Source organism: Procambarus clarkii, chromosome 27 (genome assembly GCF_040958095.1).
Source record: "Procambarus clarkii isolate CNS0578487 chromosome 27, FALCON_Pclarkii_2.0, whole genome shotgun sequence".
NCBI classification, from domain to species: Eukaryota; Metazoa; Arthropoda; class Malacostraca; order Decapoda; family Cambaridae; genus Procambarus; species Procambarus clarkii.
In genome coordinates this window covers 38,060,817-38,066,834 of record NC_091176.1, presented here as the reverse complement: position 1 = coordinate 38,066,834, position 6,018 = coordinate 38,060,817, and the positions used below count along the sequence as shown (strand labels likewise).

At 34.5% G+C, this 6,018-nt stretch overlaps 2 long non-coding RNA genes across 3 annotated transcripts; both read right to left on the bottom strand.

The window, feature by feature from the left end:
- Positions 1–520: 520 nt before the first annotated feature.
- LOC138369306 (uncharacterized) lies at positions 521–1,399 on the bottom strand. Its single transcript, XR_011229808.1, has 2 exons — positions 1,048–1,399; positions 521–682 (listed from the first exon to the last, which is right to left on the bottom strand). It is a non-coding gene; the product is annotated as an uncharacterized lncRNA (long non-coding RNA).
- A 454-nt stretch (positions 1,400–1,853) lies between these two features.
- Positions 1,854–3,486, bottom strand: LOC123750676 (uncharacterized). Of its 2 annotated transcripts, none has more exons than XR_006772032.2 (3): positions 3,326–3,460; positions 2,150–2,482; positions 1,854–1,988 (listed from the first exon to the last, which is right to left on the bottom strand). It is a non-coding gene; the product is annotated as an uncharacterized lncRNA (long non-coding RNA). The 2 variants fall into 2 exon arrangements; XR_006772031.2 differs by having other exon boundaries at positions 1,855–1,988; positions 3,399–3,486.
- Positions 3,487–6,018: the final 2,532 nt, after the last annotated feature.

Genomic DNA, 6,018 nt, shown 5'->3' with positions numbered 1-6,018 from the left:
GGAATCATTTGTGAATTAAACATCATTAAAAATTGTATCTATAAAATTTACCTTTAGAAAACAAACTCAATTTAATGGTATTGCAGTCTTTCCATATATAAAAGTACAATTAATACAAATAATATATAAATATTTGAAAATGCTGAGAAAACTAATGAATCATTAGATCTTGTGTAAATACCACTTGTGTTTTGATGAAGCAATAAATTGTGCCAAGGAAGGATGCCAGTTAAAACATCTGCTTCAGACAAATCCGGATGGTTCTGATTGTAGATTTTTATGAGATCTCGTAGTTTTTTTTTCTCAACTTCATTTTTGTTTCTCAATACAGCTCTCATTTTAGATAAAACTGTAAAGTTTCAGGTTGTTATCAAGTATTTGATTTGCACCAATAGTATTTTACATAGAAAAACTAATTTAACAACTGTGTACTGTATTAATGTTTAGGTTTCAGTGAACAATAAAGCAATTAATGTCTATCTGCATAAGTGGTAATCTGATTTTTGCGATGCCTTATATTCTCTCCATATGCCTCGATAGTATGCTCAATGTTATTGGCAGAGGATCTGTTATTTAAGGATCTTGCAATGATCAGTAATTCTGATCTCCATTTCTCAATAACAGATTCTGGGACATTAAGCCTGTGAATCTCATTTGAAACTGCTGCAGCTGTCTCTGTGGCCTATTTAAAAATAAATGCCATCATATTTATTGTAAAATTTATGTTCAGAGTTAAACAAAGTCTTTTGAACTATCCTTAGTGCTTTATCAAGGTCTGAGTATGTGTTTTTCAGAGTCAGACCTTGACAAAGCACCAAGGAGTGTGTGAAAGACTTGGTGTAATTCTTTACATAAAATTCCCAGATACACAAGTGGGTTTTTATCCAATTTTACTTTGTCTATGAGAAGAAAATACCATTAGTGTCTTATAATAAGATTAAAGATAAATAAAAACATGTATATACACTTGATTCATTGTATAGAACAATTGTATATTTATATATAATTCTATATTTTCATTGTATAGAACAATTCATATGTTAATACCTTTCTGAATCTGGCAACTAATGCCCGAGGCATTCCATTAATTTTTCTGTGATTCCAAAAGAGTGCCCCCTCTGTCAGTTCTTCCGTACGCTCTGTCAAAATAAATTTAGTTATTCATTGACATCTTAATACTGTGTGTCTCAAAATACTGATTGGAAAGTAAAAGGATGATGATATTGATGCTGTCTTAAGTGGAATGAATTAATTGTTATTTCAGAGGAAACAAAGAGCTCAAAAATAGTGGTAGAGTAATAAGATTAAAAATATCAGGATGTGAAAGAAAGCATAAAAACAGGGACAACTTGATTTTTCAAACAAGGATTATACATGTATATGTTGGTTGCATATGAGTATAATGCTACTTTATATGAGCCAAAATGCCTTTCTGCAATTTCCTATATTCTTATATTATTTTATAACATTATCTGGATATATATAACCACCAAATATTACCATTGTACTGATTTGATTGAAAGTTTTTTTTTTTTTTTTTTTTTTTTTGAGATATATACAAGAGTTGTTACATTCTTGTACAGCCACTAGTACGCGTAGCGTTTCGGGCAAGTCCTTAATCCTATGGTCCCTGGAATACGATCCCCTGCCGCGAAGAATCGTTTTTTCATCCAAGTACACATTTTACTGTTGCGTTAAACAGAGGCTACAGTTAAGGAATTGCGCCCAGTAAATCCTCCCCGGCCAGGATACGAACCCATGACATAGCGCTCGCGGAACGCCAGGCGAGTGTCTTACCACTACACCACGGAGACTGCATGACTGCAGAAAGGTACAAAATTTAGAACTAGATTAAACAAAAATTAACACATACCAGCTTTAAGCATGTTTTTAGTGTTGTTATATCTTGAAAGGTAGGAAAATACTTGCTCTGCCTCCTCCCCAGATGTCAGGCCACTTCCTTCTTGCCACCGCCCTCCATACAAAACCTTTGACATACTAGCATAACGTTTGTTAAAAACTACCTACTGTATTAACAAATTGCATTTAACATAGATAAATCATTACATATAAGAGTTTAAAAGAAATTATATTTTCCAACTTACAGTAAAACGAAGTCAAAATATTATTACAGTATTAGATTATTTACCTGACAATACCAAGAATGTCCTTTGGCATGTAGGACTCCTAAAAAAGGCTTTCCTTGCCCAAGTGAGAACTTCTGTTCACTTGATGAAATCTTTAAGGCCCATGGCCAGTATTTACAGATGATATCCTGGCATATGAAGGACACATTTTGTAAACGGTTCATTTGCAAATAGTGGGCATAACTGTAGAGCTCTCCCTGATACATATTTAATGCAGCAAGAATAATTCCATGTCGACAGGAAGCCATGCTTATGCCGGTTTCATCCAAACTTCTAAATGAAACAGGTTTAGTTTTGGCAGCTTTCAATGTCGACACTCCACACATATGGCTACTCTGTTGGACAAAAGTAAAATTATATATATATATATATATATATATATATATATATATATATATATATATATATATATATATATATATATATATATATATATATATATATATATATATATATATATAATTTGGGTACCACCTCTGGTGCAAATGTAGGGACCCATAGCCTCGGAGAAGAAAATAAAGAGTACTCAGAGAAGACCTTGTGGATCCTCACTGAACACTTTGATATTTTCTTCTCCTACCACCCCTATTCTTTTGTTAAGTGTGAATATTTATCTAACTTTATTTGAAAATGTCATTACACAAAAAAAGTTACAATATTGATTACATACAGGGTACAAGGCTGCTTGTCACAAGTTGAATAGCTCCTCCAGCTCCTCAGATGGCGGGCAGGAACCATGGATGCAGTGAGCATTTCCTCTCTGGATTGCCACACTAAGGCGCTGAAAAAGAAAACTGGCAGCTCTGGGGTCTCTAGTTGTTTCGATTAGCTTAGACCCCAACTCCTTTAAAAAGACCCCAGAAAAAGAACCCCCTTTAAGACCCCAACTCCTTTATATATATATATATATATATATATATATATATATATATATATATATATATATATATATATATATATATATATATATATATATATATATATATATATATATATATTAGTCATATATAAATGTAATTTTTTTATGTAATATTTTTCATCATTCAATATGCATTCCATATATTTTATAGATTTTTTTGAACATGATATAGTTAGGAACCGTCCAATTAATATACATTATTGATAATGTCTCAAGCTAATATATAAAGGTACTCTTCAAATATTGTATGGGTAAAAACCTGGTATTAGGTCTTAGGTTTCTATTTGAAAACCTATTTTTAGGCTTTCGAACAGATGTAAAAATATTCTTACTTGAGTTTTAAGGTTCTGAATAGTGGAAACGTGATCTTGAACTTCTTTGTCACAAGCGAAGATACCACCAGAATAATATGAGTTTCTGATCCCTCTGGAATGATATTAAATTAATGAATGTTCATTGTGTGAGACATTTTGATGACAGTTAAACATCATTTCACTTAAAACTAATTCAACTACCCAAGCTGGCATTCACATCATAATCCCTCCTATTCTAAATGAATGTATATAGTGAAATAAATATTTTTTAATTAGTAAAGCCTTAGTCCAAATAAAAAAATTAAACTGAAGTTGAAAGGCAAGTAATAAAGGTGTAGTCAGTTAACAATTAAAAAAAATCTGATTAAAAGTTGCATGACACTATATAGTGTCACGCTCGAACGCTCATCCGCTCCTGACGACCCTGCTGCCCCTCCAACTTTATCAGCTGCTCCTTGAGCCCACAACATCCCTAACATGATGTAACAACCCCAGAAGGCAGCTAAGTACCCAGTGACCTAAATGTGACCGAAATATTCGACAAAACCTAACCTACTAGCTCATCTCGACCTCATTAGTGTTGCTCCCTGGAGAAAGCTAACCTGACGTTTGCTGCTGCCATATCAACGAGTCTACCCCATCTGCTGCATACATCTCTGCTGCTACCATGCCAAACAATTCTAAGCTCGGCAAGGCCGTAAAGAATGATAGCACACCTATCAGGATGAACCCAACCAGCCAAGCTAGCAACAGGAATAATGCGGCTGTCTCCCCCTTAGGGGGCTACCGGGGGGAGTACCGACCCTCCCTGCGTCAACAATAACAAACCTTCCCAGCTGATTGAAGCGTCGTCACTGACTCGAGCCTTACAACAGTTATGTAACCATATGGAGCAACTTAAACGAGCTGCCTCCCCATGTACTGACTTTAAGCGTCTCGCTGATAATCCATGGCTCAGATTATTGACTCAAATACATGACGACCAAAAGTCTATAATCCGAGAGCAGTCGGACCTGATAATAAAGCTTCAGAGTGATGCTTTGGCCATGCACAAGATTAACCAAGATCTGTCTGCCAGAGTCGGCCACCTCGAACAGGAATTAAGCTCTCTTCAGATCTCGGTTACTAACTTTAAACCAGCAGAAACCTCTAAGAAGCAAGAAGAGATGCTACAAAAGTTAGAGAACCATTTTAACTCCCTACAACAGCAACACACTGCAACCCAAGACGAATCAGACCAGCTTAAGCTCCTTGATTCTGTCATCATCTCATCACAGGATTTTCCCCATGAAACTGACAGAGAAGACTGTACTGCCATCGTGATCCAGGAATTGCGTACTAAGTTGAATTATTCAATTGAAGCAAGAGACATTAAGTCAGCTTATAGAGTGGGTGCCAAATCATCTGGTACAAACAACAGAAAGATAAGGGTGAAGTTAGATAGCTGCTCCCGCAAGTCAGACCTTATCACTACTGCAGTCGCTATGAAATCCAAGGTTTATGTGAACGAATGTCTTACCAGATTCAGACAAAATCTCTTATTTAAACTACGTGGAATTTGCAATAGATCCACTGCTATTAAACATTGTTTTGTGCGCGATGGTAAAATAATAGCTAGGAAGACTGACTCTGGAAAAACTTATGTCATAACCACTGAAGCACACCTCACTTCTTTCCTGGATGACTGTGGGATATCAGCTGAATAACCAGAACATAATTTGTAGTCTCACATACAACCAAAGTGTACTTAAGCTCTGCCTTTCCTTTCCAAAGGTGTTTATTTTTATTTTTATTTTTTTATTTTTTTTTTTTGTTTGTCATCTTTGCCTGTTTTATACTCTTAATTATTTGTTCTTAGTTAATCCCCTTGTCACTAAACCTAGGGCTTTTTATTACCCTGTTAATTAACCATTACTAAGCTAATTATCTTCAAGATCATTTTTTTGTGATTATCATTTTTCTTATTATTTTTTATTTTACATTAATATTGTCAGTCTCTACTGATTTTTTGTTTTTTTATTTTATGTAACTTCTGTGTCCTCCCTGGCTAACTATTGGATCTTTATTTTACTTCTAAATTGTTACTATTTTATTGTATTTGCTTTTATTCTTGTGTTTTGCTTTATCGTGTATCTTATATCGTGATCCCTCTGCATCTCTATGCTCACTGATATTGATCCTGATCAAAATCTTCTGTCTCATATCTACACCAACCAGCACATTGATCATCATTATTGCAAGTATTTCACAGCACACCAGGCTAAAAACAAACTTCAAAATAGCACCTGTCGATCAGTTTATAACCAAAATGTTAGATCACTTGGTAAACATTTTGACGATTTAAATGCATTACTCACAGCAATAGGTACTAACCTATCGTTCATTATTTTAACAGAAACTTGGCTAAATAAAGACTATACCCAACTCTACAACTTAGCTGGTTATAAAGCCATTCATAACTGTAGGCCTAATAAAAAAAGGTGGTGGCACAGCTATATATTACCGAGATACATTTATCTGCAACAGTGTTATTAGTGACAGAGATGACTACTGTGAATATACTTTTGCTCAGTTTACAATTAAATCCCTTAAATCCTCTTTGACTATTGGAGCCATCTATAGATTTCCCAATACTAAC